Source organism: Pan paniscus, chromosome 6, assembly GCF_029289425.2.
Source record: "Pan paniscus chromosome 6, NHGRI_mPanPan1-v2.0_pri, whole genome shotgun sequence".
Lineage (NCBI taxonomy): Eukaryota > Metazoa > Chordata > Mammalia > Primates > Hominidae > Pan > Pan paniscus.
In genome coordinates this window covers 15,311,887-15,329,239 of record NC_073255.2, presented here as the reverse complement: position 1 = coordinate 15,329,239, position 17,353 = coordinate 15,311,887, and positions in this window count along the sequence as shown.

The window sequence follows — 17,353 nt, the reverse complement described above, 5'->3', positions numbered from 1 at the left end:
TGGTTTTCAAGGGGATTTCTTCCAGCCTTGCCCATTCAGTATGATATTTTCTGTGGGTTTGTCATATACGGCTGTTATTATTTTGAGATATGGTCCTTCAACACTTAGTTTACTGAGAGTTTTTACATGAAGGGATGTTGAATTTTATTGAAGGCCTTTTTGCTTCTATTGAGATAATCATGTGTTTTTTTGTGTTTAGTTCTGTTTTGTGATGAATTACATCTATTGATTTGTGTATGTTCAACTAACTTTGCTTCACAGAGATGGAGCCAACTTGATCATGGTGGATAAGCTTTTTGATGTGCTGCTGGTTTTGGTTTACCTGTATTTTATTGAGGATTTTTGCATTGATGATCATCAGGGATATTGGCCTGAAGTTTTGTTTGTTTGCCTTTCTGTTTGTTTTGTGTCTCTTGCAGGTTTTGGTCTCAGGATGATGCTGTTGTCATAAAATGAGTTAGGGAGGAGTGCCCTCTTTTCAGTTGTTTATAATAGTTTCAGAAGAAGTGATACCAGCTTCGCTTCATACCTCTGGTAAAATTCAACTGTAAATCCATGTGGTCCTTGGCTAGTTTTGGTTGGTAGGCTATGTATTACTGCCTCAATTTCAGAACATGTTATTAGTCTATTCAAGGCTTCAGCTTCTTCATGGTTCAGTCTTAGGAGGGTGTATGTGTCCAGGAATGTATCAATTTATTCTAGATTTTCTAGTTTATGTGCATAGAGGTGTTTACAGTATTCTCTAATGGTTGTTTGCATTTCTGTGTGGTCAGTGGTGATATCCCCTTTATCATTTCTGATTGTGTTTATTTGAATCTTCTATCTTTTTTTCTTTATTAGTCTAGCTCGTGGTCTATTTCATTAATTTTCTCAAAAAACCAGCTACTAAATGAATTAACCTTTTGAAAGGTTTTTTGTGTCTCCATCTTTTTCAGTTTCACTCTGATCTTGGTTATTTATCTTCTGCTAGCTTTGGGGTTTGATCTTGGTTCTCTAGTGCTTTTAGTTGTGATGTTAGGTTGTTAGTTTGAGCTCTTTATAGTTTTTTGATGTGGACATTTAGTGCTATAAATTTCCCTCTTAACACTGCTTTAGCTGCATCCCAGAGATTCTGGTACATTGTCTCTTGGTTCTCATTAGTTTTAAAGAACTTCTCAATTTCTGCCTTAATTTTATTATTTACCCAAGTGTCACTCAGGAGCAGGTTGTTCAATTTCCATGTATGTTTAGTGGTTTTTAGTGAGTTTCTTATTCTTGAGTTCTAATTTGATTGTGTGTGGTCTGAGAGACTGTTATAATTTCAATTCTTTTGCATTTAGTGAGGAGTATTTTACTTCCAATTTTGTGATCAATTTTATAGTAAGTGCCATGTGGTGATGAGAAGAATGTATAGTCTGTTGTTTTTGGGTGAAGAGTTCTGTAGATATCAATCAGGTCCACTTGATCCAGAGCTGAGTTCAGGTCCTGAATAGCTTTGTTAATTTTCTGTCTCATTAATCTGTCTGGTATTGACAGTGAAGTGTTAAAGCCTATCATTATTATTGCATGGGAGTCTAAGTCTCTTTGAAGGTCTCTAAGAACTTGCTTTACTAGTCTGTGTGCTCCTGTATTGGGTGCATGTATATTTAGGATAGTTAGCTCTTCTTGTTGAATTGAACCCTTTACCATTATGTAGTACGCTTCTTTGTCTTTTTTGATGTCTGTTGGTTTAAAGTCTGTTTTTTCAGAAAGTTTGATTGCAACCCGTGCTTTTTCTGTTTTCCATTTGCTTGGTAAAATTTCCTCTATCCTTTCTTTTGACCCTATGTATGTCTTTTCACGTGAGATGGGTCTCTTGAATACAGCACACTAATGGGTCTTGACTCTTTATCCAGCTTGCCATTCTGTGTCTTTTTTTTTTTTTTTTTTGGAGATGAAGTCTCGCTCTGTCACCCAGGCTGGCACGATCTTGGCTCACTGCAACCTCCACCTCCCAGGTTCAAGTGATTCTCCTGCCTCAGACCCCTGTGTAGCTGGGATTACAGGTGCTTGCCACCAGGCCTGGCTAATTTTTGTATTTTTAGTATAGACAGGGTTTCACCATGTTGGTCAGGCTGGTCTCGAACTCCTGACCTCGTGATCCACCTGCCTCAGCCTCCCAAAGTGCTGGGATTACAGGCATGAGCCAGTGCCGGGCTCTGTGTCTTTTAATTGGAGCATTTAGCCCATTGACATTTAAGGCTAATATTGTTATGTGTGAATTTGATCCTGTCATCATAATGCCAGCTGGTTATTTTGCAGACTTGTTTATGGAGTTGCTTCATGGTGTCACTAGTCTCTGTACTTCAATGTGTTTTTGTAGTGGGTGGAAATGATTTTTCCTTTACATATTTAGTCCTTCCTTCAGGAGCTCTTGCAAGGCAGGCCTGGTAGTGACAAATTCCTTCAGCATTTGCTTGCTTGAAAAGGAACTTATTTCTCTTTCAATTATGGAAGTTAGTTTGGCCAGATACAAAATTCTGGGCTAGAAATTATTTTCCTTAAGAATGTTGAATATTAGTCCCCAATCTCTTCTGACTTGCTGGGTTTCCACTGAGAGTTCCACTGTTAGTCTTATGGGCTTCCCTTTGTAGGTGACCTGGCCTTTCTCTCTTGTTTTTCGTAATATTTTTTCTTTCGTGTCTATCTTGAGGAATCTGATGATTATGTGTCTTAGGGTTGATCTTTTCATGGAGTATCTTACTGGAGTTTTCTGCACTTCCTGAATTTGAATGTGCCTGTTTTGCTAGGTTGGGGAAGTTCTCTGGGAGGATATTCTGGAGTATGTTTTTCAACTTGGTTTTGTTCTTTCTGTCTCTTTCTGGTACTTCAGTAAGTCATAGGTTCAGTCTTTTTGTATAATTCCATATTTCTCAGAGGTTTTGTTTTTTTCCTTTTCATTTTTTTTCTTTAGTCTTGTCTGCCTTCCTTATTTCAGCAAGACAGTCTTAAAGCTCTGAGATTCTTTCCTCCACTTGGTCTATTCTGCTATTGATACTTGTGATTGCATTGTGAATTTCTTGTGTTGTGTTTTTTAGATTTATCAGGTCATTTATGTTCCTCTCTAAACTGGTTATTCTGGTTATCAGCTCCTGTAATGTTTTTATCATGGTTTTTAGCTTCTTTGAGTTGGGTTAGAACATGCTCCTTTAGTTCAGCAAAGTTCATTATTACCCACCTTCTGAAGCCTACTTCTGTCAATTCATCCATCTAAGCCTCCGCTCAGTTCTGTGCCCTTGGTGGAGAGGTGTTGCAATCATTTGGAGGAGAAGAGGCACTCTGGCTTTTTGAGTGTTTGGTGTTTTGCATTGATTTTTTTTCTTATCTTTGTGGGCTTATCTACCTTTGACCTTTGAGGATGCTGATCTTTGAATGGAATTTTTGTGGGGTCTTTTATTGGTGATGTTGTTGTTGCTTTCTATTTGTTTTTAACAGTCAGACCCCTCTTTCATAGGGTTGCTGTGGTTTGCTGGGGTTCCACTCCAGACCCTATTCACCTGCATCCCTCCTGCACCTGGAGGTATCACAAGTGGAGGTGGCAAAACAACAAAGATGGCAGCCTGCTCCTTCTTCTGGGAGCTTTGTCGCAGAGGGTCACCAACCTGATGGTAGCCCCAATGCTTCTGTATGAGGTGTCTGAAGATCCCTGTTGGGACATTTCATCCAATCAGGAGGACCCAGTTTGGGGACCCATGTGAAAAAGCAGCCTGGCTGCCTCTTGGCAGAGTGGGGGTGCTGTACTAGAGGGAACCCCCCTCATTTAGACTGCCGGAACTCTCCAGAGCTTGCAGGCGGAAAAGGCTATTGGCCCCTCTCGCCAGGGGCTTCCTCCCAGGGAAATCAGAGTTCTTTTGTAAAATCCTGCCTGAAGTTGCTGAAATTCCCACAGGGAGGCCCTGCCTGGTGAGGAGGAATGGGTTAGGGTACTACTTAAATAAGCAGTCTGGCCACAATCTGCCGTAGATGCTGTGCTGCACTGTGGGGAATTCCTCCTGGTTCAAAACACCCGGTTTCCCCAGCATGGCAGGGCAAAATGGCAGACTGGAGCCACAGAGATGTTGGCCGCCAATTCCCTCCGGGAACTCAGTTGTCTCAGGCAACTGCTGCTGCTGGCTGGTGGAGATTCCAAGCCAGTGGGTCTTAGCTTGTGAGGTTCCATGGGAATGGGGCCTGCTGAACAATGCCACTTGGCTCCCTGGCTTCAACCCCCTTCCTATGGGAATGAACAGATGTCCTGCCTTACTGGAATTCCCCAGGCTGGAGTATGCAAAAACTCCTGCATCTCTGAGCCTGCCCAAGTGGCTGCAGACCTCAGCAGCCACTGAGTCTGCATAGCAGGCTGGGTGCAGTGGCTCATGCCTGTAATCCTAGCACTTTGGGAGGCTGAGATGAGCAGGTCACTTGAGGTATGGAGTTTGAGACCAGCCTGGCCAACATGGTGAAACCTTGCCTACTAAAAATAAAAAATTAGCCAGGCGTGGTAGTGGGTGCCTGTAATCCTAGCTACTCGGGAGGCTGAGGCAGGAAAATTTCTTGAACCCAGGAAGCAGAGATTGTAGTGAGCTGAGATCTCGCCACTTCAGTCTATCTTGGGTGACAGAATGAGACTCCGTCTCCAAAAAAAAAAAAAAAAAAAAAAAAAAAAAAATTCTGCATAGCTTTGTGTTTGGGACCCAAGGCCCTGGTGGCATGGGCTCAGGAGGGCTGCCCGATCCATGTGTTGCAAAGATCCGTGAGAAAAGTGGTAGTTTCCTGGGAGGGGTAGCACTCACTACCTCCCTTGGCAGGCAGGGGGAGCTCCTGTTGTTCTGTGCCACTTCAGGATGGGCTGTCACCACATGCTGCTTTTCTTTGCTTTCCATGGGTCATGCCAACTACCTAGTCAGTCCCAATATGAGAATCTGGATACCTCCATTGAAGGTGCAGAATTCACTCACCATTTTTCGTTTTTCTTGGTGAGAGCTGTGGACTGCAGGCTGCTTCTAATTAGCCATCTTGGCTCCTCCCACACCATTTATTTAATAGAGATCGCGTTTCTCATTGCTTGTTTTTGTTGATTTAGTTGAAGATCAGATGGTTGTGGCTGTATTTCTAGGTTCTCTATCCTGTTCCACTGGTCTATTTGTCTGTTTCTATATCAGTACCATGTGTCTGTTTCTATATCAGTACCATACTGTTTTGATTACCGTAGCCTTATAATATTTTTTGAAATCAGGTAATGTGATGCATCTAGCTTTGCTCTTTTTGTTAAGGATTGCTTTGGCTATTTGGGCCCATTGTTGGCTCCATATACCCAATACCACATATTCTCAGTTATAGGTGGGAACTAAACATTGAGTACATGGATATAAAGATGGGAACAAAAGACATTGAGGACTACTAGATTGGGGAGGGAGGGATAGAGATTGTGAGGGCTGAAAAATTACCTATTGGATACTATACTCACTACCTGAGTGACAGAACCATTTGTACCCCAAACCCAGCATCACTCAATTTACCCAGGTAAAAAACTTGCATATATATCCCGTTAATCTAAAAGCTGAAATTTTAAAAAATGGCCAAAGCAATCTTAAGCAGAAAAGAACAAAGTTGGAAGCGTCACACTACCTGATTTCAAAATCTACTACTAAACTATAGTAATTAAAACAGTATGGTACTGGAATAAAAATAGACACATTAACTAGGAAATGGATATTCACATGCAGAAGAACAAAATTGAACTCTCATTTCACACCATATACAAGAATCAACTTAAAATGGATTGAAGACCTATAAAGGTCGTTCCTGAAACTGTAAAAAACTAGATAAAAACACAGGGGAAAAGCTCCATAGCATTTGTCTGGGCAATGGGATTAGATAAAATAAAAAAATTTTGCACAGCAAAGGAAACAATCTACAGAGTTTGAGACAACCCATGGAATGACAAAATATATTTGCAAATCATATAGCTGATAAGTGGTTAAATTCCAAGGTATGTAAGGAATTAAAACAATTAAAGAGTGAGAAAACAAATAAGCTGCTTAAAAAGAAATGGACCTGAATAGATATTGCACCAAAGAAGACATACAAATGGCCACAGGTGTATGAAAAAATGCCCAATATCAGAAATCATCAGGGAATCGTACATGTAAACCACAATGGGATATCACCTCATACCTCTTAGGATGGCTATTATAAAAAAGACAATATATAATGTATTAGTCAGGGGTCTCTAGAGGGACAGAACTAACAGGACATATATTATATATTATGTATATATTATATATATTTTATATTTTATATATAAATTATACACACACACACACACACACATATGTAAAGGGGAGTTTATTAATCACAAGGTCCCACAATAGGCTGTCTGCAAGCTTGAGGAGCAAGGAGAGCCAATTCGAGTCTCTCAAAACTGAAGAATTTGGTGTCTGATGTTTGAGGGCAGGAATCATCCAGCACGGGTGAAAGATGTAGGCTGGGAGTCTAGGCCAGTCTCGCCTCTTCATGTTTTCCTGCCTGCTTTATATTCACTGGCAGCTGATTAGATGTTGCCCACCTGATTAAGGGTAGGTCTGCCTTTCCTAGCCCACTGATTCAAATGTTAATCTCTTTTGGCATCACCCTCACAGACACTCCCAGGATCAATATTGCATCCTTCAATCCAATCATGTTGACATTTACTATTAACCATCACAAATAACAAATGTTGGTGAGGATGGTAAAGAAAAGAAGACCCTTGTACCCTGTTGATGGGAATGTAAATCAGTACAGCCGTTGTGGAAAACCAATATGGAGGGTCCTAAGAAAGTAAAATAGAACTATCATATGATCCAGCAATCTAACTTCTGGGTGTATATCCAATGAAAATAAAACTACTGTCTTGAAGAGATATCTGCATTCCCATGTTCATTGCAGCATTGTTCACAGTAGCCAAGATACGCATTCAACCTAAGTGTTCATCAGTGGATGAATAAATAAAGAAAATGTAGCATATATACAAATGGAATACTGTTCAGACTCAAAAAACAACATAATCTTTTCATTTGCAAAAACATGGATGAAACTGGAGGACGTTTGTTAAGTGTAATAAACCAGGCACAAAAAGAAAAATATGGCACAATCTCAGGTTATGTAGACTGTAAAAAAGTTGACCTCATGGAAACAGAGCAAAATTGTGATTACTGGAAGCTGGAGGGTGAAGAGATTGGGGAGATATTGGACAAAAGACACAAAATTTCGGTTAGGAAGAGTCGGCTTAAAGTTCTGTTGCACATTATAGTGACTACAGTTAATAACAATATATTGCGCATTTGAAAATTGTTGAGAGTAGAGTTTAAACATTCTCACCACAAAAAATACACATGTAAGGTAATATATATGTTAAATAGCTTAATTTATTCATTCCAGAATGTATACAAATGCTGAAACATCATTTGTATATAATAAATATATAAAACTTTTACTTGCAAATTGAAATAACTAAATCAGTAATTATACAATTATTCATTCATTTAATGAGTATATATTGTTTTATTTTCATTTTATTGATGAGGAAACTGACTTTAGGAAAGGCTGTATAACTATCCTTAGAGATGGAGATGAAAAGATGTTCTAGTACTCCCGGAGTCTCAGTCTATAAAATATCAAACATGTGAAAATACGTAGAATTTGTGGCTATTCATATTAATATACTACATTTAGAACTTTAGTAATATAAAAAGAATGACTCCAAGTGATGTCAAAGTATAATTGAATTTCTGTCAAGACTGAATGGAAAAGAATCTCATTTTCTACCTTCTTTTTAGTTCATCCTCCTCCTGCTCTATTTAATTCTTCTCCATTTCAGGACTTAACCTTATGATCATAGCTATCTTTTTTTTTTTTTTTTTTTTACCCTTTACTCTCACATCCCACATACTTTATATATAAATAATCTGTTATTAATAAGGTTTATTTTTAGATTTACAGAAAAATTAGTGTAGTACAGTTTCCATATACCCTAAACCTAGTTTCCCCTATTATTAACATCTTATATTAATATGAAACATTAGATATAATTAATGTACCAATATTAATAAATTATTATTAAATAAAATCAATAAGTTATCATATACCTTTTGTTTTCACCTAATATTCTTTGCTGGTTCTACAATTCTATATAGAATATTATATATAGTTATGTCTCTTTAGGTTCTTCTTGACTTTGGCAGTCTCTGAGACATTCCTTGTTTTTCATGACTTTCATAGCTTTGAAGCGTTACCAATTCAGTATCTCACAGTATACTCCACTGTTGCAGTTTGTGATGCTTTCTTATGATATGACTGGGGTTGGGGTTACCAGGAAGTAGACCATAGTGCAAAAGTGCCATCACCACATCATATGGAGGGTATATACTATCAACATGACTTATCACTGTTGATGTTGACCTTGATCACTTGGCTGAGGTAATGCTTGTCAGGTTTCTCTACTGCAAAGTTACGTTTCCCCATTCTTTCTTGTACTCTTTAAAAATAAGTGATTATGTAGAGACCACATCTAAGGAGTGGGAGTTAGGCTGCTTGAGGACAAAGTAACTGCATTGATTATTTGAAATTCTTCTATAAGAACCCGGGAGGTGGAGGTTCTTTGACAAGATAAGAGTGCTTATCTTGTCTCTGTCATTTATTTATAAATAAATAAATATTATATTTATTTTTATCAATATTGACATTTATTATATATTTTGAGTTGTAAAAATACTACTTAATTTGTTTTGTTGATTCAGTTGTTTCAGATTTGGCAATTGGGAGCTCTTAGCTACTGCCCTCCTTTGACATACCCTATCAATGTGGGAGGTATGTTTGGGTGTGTGTACACTTGTATGTGTGTTTGAGCATTTCCATACTTTCTGGTGCTACAAGATGCTCCAGGTTCATCCCGTGTATTTTTTTCCCCAATCCTAGAATCAGCCATTTTTGCAAAGATCTTGATTCCTTTATTGAAGGGTGGTACTAGAAACCAAGATCTGGCCAGCCTGGTGTGTTTATTGCTACTGGTCATTTCTTTTAGTTCCTCTCAGACAGTAGAGCAAATATATATGTTTATACCAACCCATGTATATACACATACCTGTGGATATTTCTATATGTATTCATTTGTATCTGTATTAAGACAAACATGAGTTAATACTTACATCTCCAAGTCTAATCCATGACCACTCTTATACTTGTTTTGCTGTAAACTCATACTCCAACAGTGAGAAACTTTACGAATTGTTCCATTCCAGTTTGTTTAAATTTTATAGCTTCTCCATTCAGAGCACATCATTCCAGTTTAAATGTATAGTAGTATCAGAATTGTTAACCCACAACCCCGTTGGAAATAACATTATTAACTGACTACATTGCTTAGGTGTTCCTTTTGCCTTTAGTCTTACAGACTCCACTCCTTTCCAAAGTTACTTAGATCAGCACCATTTCCCCATCCTCTTCAGTGCGGTTGTTTTCTGCATTTGTAATACAGCTAGATTCTCTTGTCACAGTCTGCATTCCTTCCTGAGATCCTCCTCATCTCATGAGTTATTTAAAAAATCTTGATTAAGGTTTATTCTTTGTGCTGTAAAATAATGTCTTGTATTCATCATTAATATTCCATTTGAAATAATTTTACTGCTTGAAAAATCCCCTGTACTTTACCTATACCTTTTAGAAACTGGTCGTGACACCCCTAGACTTTTTATCTTCATCCTCCCTTACCCTCAGTTCCCAAGTGCTTTTCAAAGGCATGTATCTTTAATCCTTTTCTATACTCTGTGCCTTAAATTGGCCTATAGGTAGCTCATCTTCCTGGTGATTAGCAGGGTGTAGAAATTTTATAAACCGACTTCACTGTGGTTTCAATATGGAATTAATAATGGAAAACATATCACCCTTGTTTAGCACTTCTTATTTGGTACCTCAGAGCACTTTATCAATTAAACAAACTTCCAAACCTGAGTGAATGAGACTTTTATCGATGATTATGTTGACAGAGAAAAACCTTTTCCAAGGTCATTGAAAACTGCCCAAATCATGGCCATGGAAAGAGTATGTCATTTCCTTGTGCCATTTGCTCAGACAAGGTTGTCTCTTACAATAATGAGTGATAAAAACAAAATCATATTTCCCCATGTTCCTCCTTTCTTTCCCCTGGGAACCAGGTATTTTTGGGAAGCAAGAAACTTGGATAGCACCCAGATACATTTGGGAGTCTTTCAATGGCACAATTTTAATCCAATCTAGCTTCTGGTATTTAGGAAACCAGACATATAATCTCTGTCTCTGTAGGGGATCTAAGCACTCACATGCTTTTCTCCCCAATGCTGTCTGCCTATTTTTGCCCAAAGACATAATAACTATTTTAGGTAGCTTCATACTGTGACAAGGCTTGTGTTATGTAAATGAAATGAAGACATTTTAGGCTGAATTAACAGATTTTTTTTAAGGCAAGACAATTCAGGAGAGAATGTCTAAGTAATTTGGGTAGAATTTAAAACTTCCTTTACAATATAGACTCTAGCACCCACGTGAGAAGCTATTTTTTCTCAGCTTACAGTCTTGCTCTTTCTTAATAAGTCTAATACTTAGTTATTTACACGCACTAATTACCTGAGCAAAGTGTGGGTCTGTTTATTTGAAACTTTTAATGCAAAGACAAAGAATTACTTTGGATAAATTAGGATAAGCATTAGCTTTGACATGCTTTAAAGGTATTTCTAACACATAGTAGGTATACCTATGAGATATGTTCTGCATAATAAAGAAACAATAAATATTTTATTAACTTATAAAACATGGGCTGGGCATGGTGGCTCATGCCTGTAATCCCAGCACTTTGGGAGCCCAAGGCAGGCAGATTACATGAGGCCAGGAGTTCAGGACCAACCTGGCCAATATGGAGAAACCCCATCTCTACTAAAAACACAAAAATTAGCCAGGGGTCGTGGTGCATGTCTGTAATCTCAGCTACTCTGGAGGCTGAGACAAGAGAATGACTTGAACCCCAGAGGCAGAGGTTGCAGTGAGCCCAGATAGCACCACTGTACTCCAGCCTGGGTGACAGAGTAAGCCTGTCTTAAAAAAATAAAATAAGTAAACAAATTAATTAATTAATAAATGATTGAATAAAGTATGTTTTAACAGCATTAGATTTCTCATGGAAAGTTAAAAATCATGAAACTTTTCTACTTCAGAAAAATAAAATATCTTAAAGCATTTTCTTTACAAGGATGCATCTATAGAAGTGTTAACATTTAAATACACAAAGCTTTCTTTTAAAAAGAAGTAGAATAAGAAATTCAGTGTGTTAAAAACCCCAGATACTTCCCTCGTTTCCTGGCTGTCATTGGCATCAGGAATCTACCAGGAACCATGCTCAACATCTCATTATCTACTTTGTCTTATATTCCACCTCTGATATCTTATCATTTGTCATATTCTGCAGAGTTTACTTCATTACATTTTGAATCCCATTGCTGTCCTTACTTCCACCTCATGCTGCATCTCTACATAGTTTTTATTTGGGGTACTGAGGGAAAAATGCAGCCTGCCCTTCTGATTCCCTTTTTCTCCTTGTTCCAGTGTATTGTACATAAGGCTGACAAACTGATCCATGTAAAGCATTGAACAATCATAATTTCTGCTTACTCTATTGATGATTTCCTGCCACACACTACCTAATTTTCTTACCTGTCGCCATTTCAATTTTAACTGAAATGTGTTTGGTAGCAAAAAGTCCAATGAGATACTCTAAATAGGGGAGGGCATTGTTCCATGATTACGTAAGTTCAGGAAGTGTATACAGTGTGTATCCTTCTTGGAAAACAATGGATCTTCACATATGAAAGCCCACAATGGCCTGCAATAAAGAAATTTGTTTAGTTTTGACCAGATTTTCCAAACTCATTGGACCATACAATTCGTTTTAGTGCAAACAATTCCTTAATATGATGCATGCTTCTGTTCAGGGTGTTCCTTCTGCCTGGCTTAAACTTGTTGCTTCTGCTTCCCTATGTAATTGACAGCATCTATCTCTTCTTCAAAACTTATCTCAAACGCTCCCTCTTTTACAAATATCATGTTGAATCACTATCAAACACAGGTCTCCTTGATGAAAACTTTGTCATAATTCTTGAGTAACTTTCTTATGACGTCTGCCTTACTGTGACTTTTGTTCAGTTATTAGTATTTTTGGTTTTAACTATCTTATCAAAGTGTAAACCCCTAAAGATAATGTGTTTATTTCCCTCAGTATCATTTCTAGAGACTAACGTTGTTTCTTGTACATGGTAAGAGTTCAATATATTTATTGTATTGAACGTTATAATAATAACAATATCTCATTCTATAAAATGTCAATCTTGTTTGATCCTTATTACTCTGGGACTGGGCAGAGATTATCACACTGTCATTTTAGAGAACTGAAACCAATGTAATTTATCGTCCCATGTTAAAAAGATACTGAACACAAACATACTTTCCTTTCCCAATATTGAGAATAACTTAGCTACCTACTCCAGGGTACACCAAATCGAAGAGGATAATACTGTGAACCAACTAAAACAGTATTTTTTTTTTTTAAATCAAGACTAACAGTTTACTCAGCAAGACTTTCTTCAAGACCTTCACCTCAGGCTGAGCATGGTAGCTTATGCCAGCAATCCCAGCACTTTGGGAGGACAAAGCAAGAGAATTGCTTGAATTCAGGAATTGGAGACCAGCGTGGGAAAGGAAGTGTTATGCTAGCTCCACAAAAAATTTTTAAAAATTAGCCTGGCTCTGTAGTATGTGCCTGTAGTCCTACTTACTTGGAAGTCAGAGGTGGGAGGATTTTTTTAGCCCGGGTGTTTGAGGCTGCAGTGGGCTATGATTGTGCCACTGGATTCCGGCCTGGGTGACAAAGTGAGACATTGTCTCTTAAAAAAATAAAAAAGAACTTCACCTCACTGGGGCAACCAATCCAAAAGTATTACATTATAAATCCTTCCCCATCTTAATTCTTGAAAGACCTGTTCTAAAACTAGGCAGGTCCTAAAACAGTACTAATATCGTTTTCTGACTTCTCAGATCTGAGATACTGCAAAGATCCTGCCATGTTCTCTCCTACTGCAGTTAAGTGTGGTGGAATTGGTGGTTGATACTTATAAGTGAAAAATTTGATGCATAACGGATTAAGAATGGACCCCACACTGCATAGTTAGAAAATGGCAGAGCTGGGTTTAATAGCCAGACTCTGAAATCGTTATCCACAAAGACTTTTCTCCATTTTTCCTCTGTATTATGTAATTTCTCTGGAACGGTATAAACATCAGATAGCTGTAAATAGTAGTATAAGATTAATTTTCCCATAGCCTCTTTTTCTTATAAGTATGTTTCATTCATTTATTCCTTAATTCAAACAAAATACTTCTTGAGTCTCTGTTACACAGCAGGCATCGGGAGTACATCAGTGATAAAACAAAATTTCTGCTTTCAAAGATGTCTCACTTTATTTGGGGTAGGGTGGGGAGCAGACAGCAAACAAATAAATGACAGTTAAAGTGGAAAATTGACAGAATGATTGCAATTTTTTATGGGATTGTCAGAGAGAGGCCATCTTAAAGGGTTACTTCTCAAAGAAGTGAGTGAGAGCTGTTCAGGTATCAGTGGGAAAACGTTCTATGTGCTAATTGAACAAAGACTAAACTTAACAGGCCATGACATTTATGTTTAAATAATGCTACACTGATTGAGCAATCATTGTTGAATAAAATATTTGTGGATTGAATTAATGGTATAAGTGGTTTAAGGCTATACCCATTGTACATACCACTTTATATTGTGGTGCTGTTTTGATTGTAAACAATACCCCCGCTTGCTTTTTCATTTTTAAGCCTTCTTTAATTCCTCATACGTGATAGGTGACCCTCTCTTCCGATTAATTTTTCTGGATGATTCCTATGTAAATTTCTTGTGTGATATGAAGTGCTTAAAAATCCACTTTCTTTCTGAAAGCCCAGGAAATCATAGCATTTGTTTCCAGAGCCATCAAGGATAATTGGAAGGAGAAAAACCAAACAGAATATGTTTAGCCATTCATTTGGTTCATTTATTGTGAAATAACTTTCTTTTAGATTATTTAATACAAAGAAGTTTCAGTCCTATGGAAATATTGAGAAGTCTTGAGAGTAAACTCTTTAAGCTGTGTAATTCAACCAAAACATGTCCTTTTCTTTAAGAGTAATTTCTCCCAATATTTCTGAAGGATTTTAATGAGGCTAGACACATAGAAGTTCTTTGCCAAGAAAATTTTTGTTGGGTATTCAAATACAAAAAATACTGAAAACCAAAATAGCAGCCTTCACTATTTAATGTCATTAGAAATACTGTTTCTCTAAAACTTGGCACTTAATCCATTTAGCCCATTTGACTCTATTTTTCATCCTAGAGTCTTCAGGGTCCCCAATCTATACTTTAGTATCCCTAATAAGTCACACAAAACCTGTGGATCCTGGCCCTCTTCAGCATTGACTCTATCCCTCAATACAACAATACTTGCTTCCCAGTAAACTTCAAACAGGTTAGAGTTGCCTGCTCACCTGTGCTGCCTCTTATCTGTTGTCCTTTATTTCCCTTCCCTTCACTGGGGAATTCTCCTTTCCTGGCTTCATGTCTGTGTTGGAGTCCTTCAGGTTTCCACTTGATGCTCCTCTCTGTTCTCAGTGTGTACTGTCTCCCTTGGGGATCTCATCCATCTTTTGTAATTTCAATTATATCTCTACACAAGTGAACTTCAAACTTATATCCACATCTCAGTTTTTCTTCTGAGCTACAGATCATGCATCTAGTGCTCTTAACATTCCAACTCAATCTCCAGCACCAAGTCAATAATTTTTAATCGAAACATATTATTTTTGGAGTCTTCCTGAGCTCCTTGAATGTCATTATAATATAACTGGTTGTATAAAACATACATTTATATATTTATTTGTTCATTCACTACCATATGCCAGACACAGTTCTAGGCTTTGGAGACACAACCGTAGATAAAACAAACTATTTGTTCTTAGGAAGCTGACAGTTGATTTGGTGGAAGCAAGAACTAATAAACAAATACATAGTATGCCAAATAGCGGTAAATGCTAAGAAGAATGTAGGGTAAAGGAAGTATGGAGCTTTGCAAGTGTAAGACTTTTCGGTCAGTTCGAAGTTTGGCTTTTAGGTGGAGAATCTGAGGAACATCAAGGAGGTCAGCATGATTACAGTAATCAATAGTATGAATAGTAGGATTTTTTTTTTAATCTTACTGGCTCCTCAAAGATTGAGCCAGGTCACTTGTAGCCTTGAGGCCATGGTAAGGGCCTTGACCTATATTCTAAGTGAATGTAAAACTACAGGAGGGTTTTGGGCAGATAAGGAATATAATTTTAATATGGTCACTCTGGCTGCTGTATTGAAAACTGATTTTAAGGGGTTAAGAGTAGAATCAGTGAAATCAGTTGTCAACCTGAAGAAATAATTAGGATGAGAGATATCAACCTTATACTGAGACTTAGATTCAGGTTTTATTAATGGAAATGATGAGAAACTATGGAAGTCCCGATGTATTTTGAAAGCAGAACTAAAAATTTGTTGATGGGGTTGGCCGTAGGTATAAAAGAAAGAATAACTTCCAGTTTTCTCCCAAACATGTTTAAGGATAGAATTGATATTTAGTGAAATAGAGAAGACTGTAGAAGCTATTGTTTTTGGAAGGAAATCAAGATTTCAGATTTTAAAAAGTCAAGTGGATGCCTCATAATAATAATGCACATCATTTACTGAGTGTTACAATATGCTGGGCACTGTTTTAGGCACTTTGCATATTTATTCACGCATTTAGTCCTCAAAGTATCTTTGTAAATTCACTATTGTTAGCCCCATTTTATGGATGAGAACACTGAGGCAAGAATACTAATTTGCTCAGGACCACTTTGCTAGTAACTGGCAGAGTAGAGTACAAGACACTCTCTTCCAGAGCTTGAGATTTTTTTCCACTACACTGTACCACATCTAAAATGACATACATTCTAGTGGAAGTATAGTGATATTTGAAAGCATATCTTATAAGATAATTAAAATCGTGAGCCAAAGTAGATTGTTTGAGGAGTGAGAATAAATAGAGAAGATACCTATGAACCAGACCCTAGAATACACCAATGTTGTAGTGTAAAGAGATGAAGAGGACCTCATAATGGGGGTTGAGAAAGGATGACCACAGGTAGGAGGGGACTCTTAAGATAAACTTGTGTCTAGAAACCAAGTGAAGAAAGTGTTTCAACATAAGGAAGTGAGCAACTACCCCAAATTCTGCTGCTATGTTAGGTATGGAGAAGGCTCTGATTACACTGATTTTGGCCAGTGAGTCTTGCACATTTCTGATCTTCAGAACTGTAAGATAACTTGTGTTGTTTTAAGCCCCCAAGTTTGTGGTAATTTGTTATGGCAGCAACAGGAAACTAATAGAGTTACTAGAGGAAATGAGCTGAAAAGGTAGTTGATGGCCAGAGAGTGAGAATGAGGTTCTTGAGACTGAGATTATGGTGGGAGTGCCATGGTTGGTAATGACAAGGCCCACTTTCAGACCAGTAGTGTTTCAAGTAGGGTGAATGAGAAGAGCACTGAGAAGAGATGAAGGAACTGTGTGACCAAGCTATTAGAAGTGTTTCCTATGTAGGTGATAAATTTGGAGGGATAGTATCAAAGACAGAGATACTGAGCCAAGTACATCCATGTTTGCCTTTCTCCAAACCATTCTCCATTCTCTTTGAAGTTCACCTTCTATTATCCTTTTCCCTTGCTTGAAAGAAACTTTTCCGTATCTTCTCATTGATCTTAGGATAAAAGCCAAAATCTTTAATATGGTCCAGAGAGCTATGCATAATCTGGCCTCTGCCTCTTCTCTCTGTGTTACTTTCCCCCAGGCTCGGTGTTTCAGCAACACTGACTTTCCTTCAGTTCCAGGCATGAGTCATGCTCCCCACTTCCTCGGGGGCTTTGTGCTTGCGTACTTTCTGCTTGGCACACCTCTTTATGCCTGCCACCATTGTCTACACTTAGTAAAATTATCCTCATTTTTATCATATTGGTTCAAATGCTGTGACTTTAAGGAATTTGTCCGTAATCCACTGGATTATATCAGACTTTTTGTGTTATGCTTTCACAACATTGCATACATTTTTAAATTCATGTATCTCTTTCTTGCTCTGCATATGTGTGTGCATGTATGTGATTGCTTAACTTTTCCAATGAATTGTAAACTCATTGAGAGTAGGGACCTTGTCAGTCTGCTTAATGTTGAAAAAGTAAG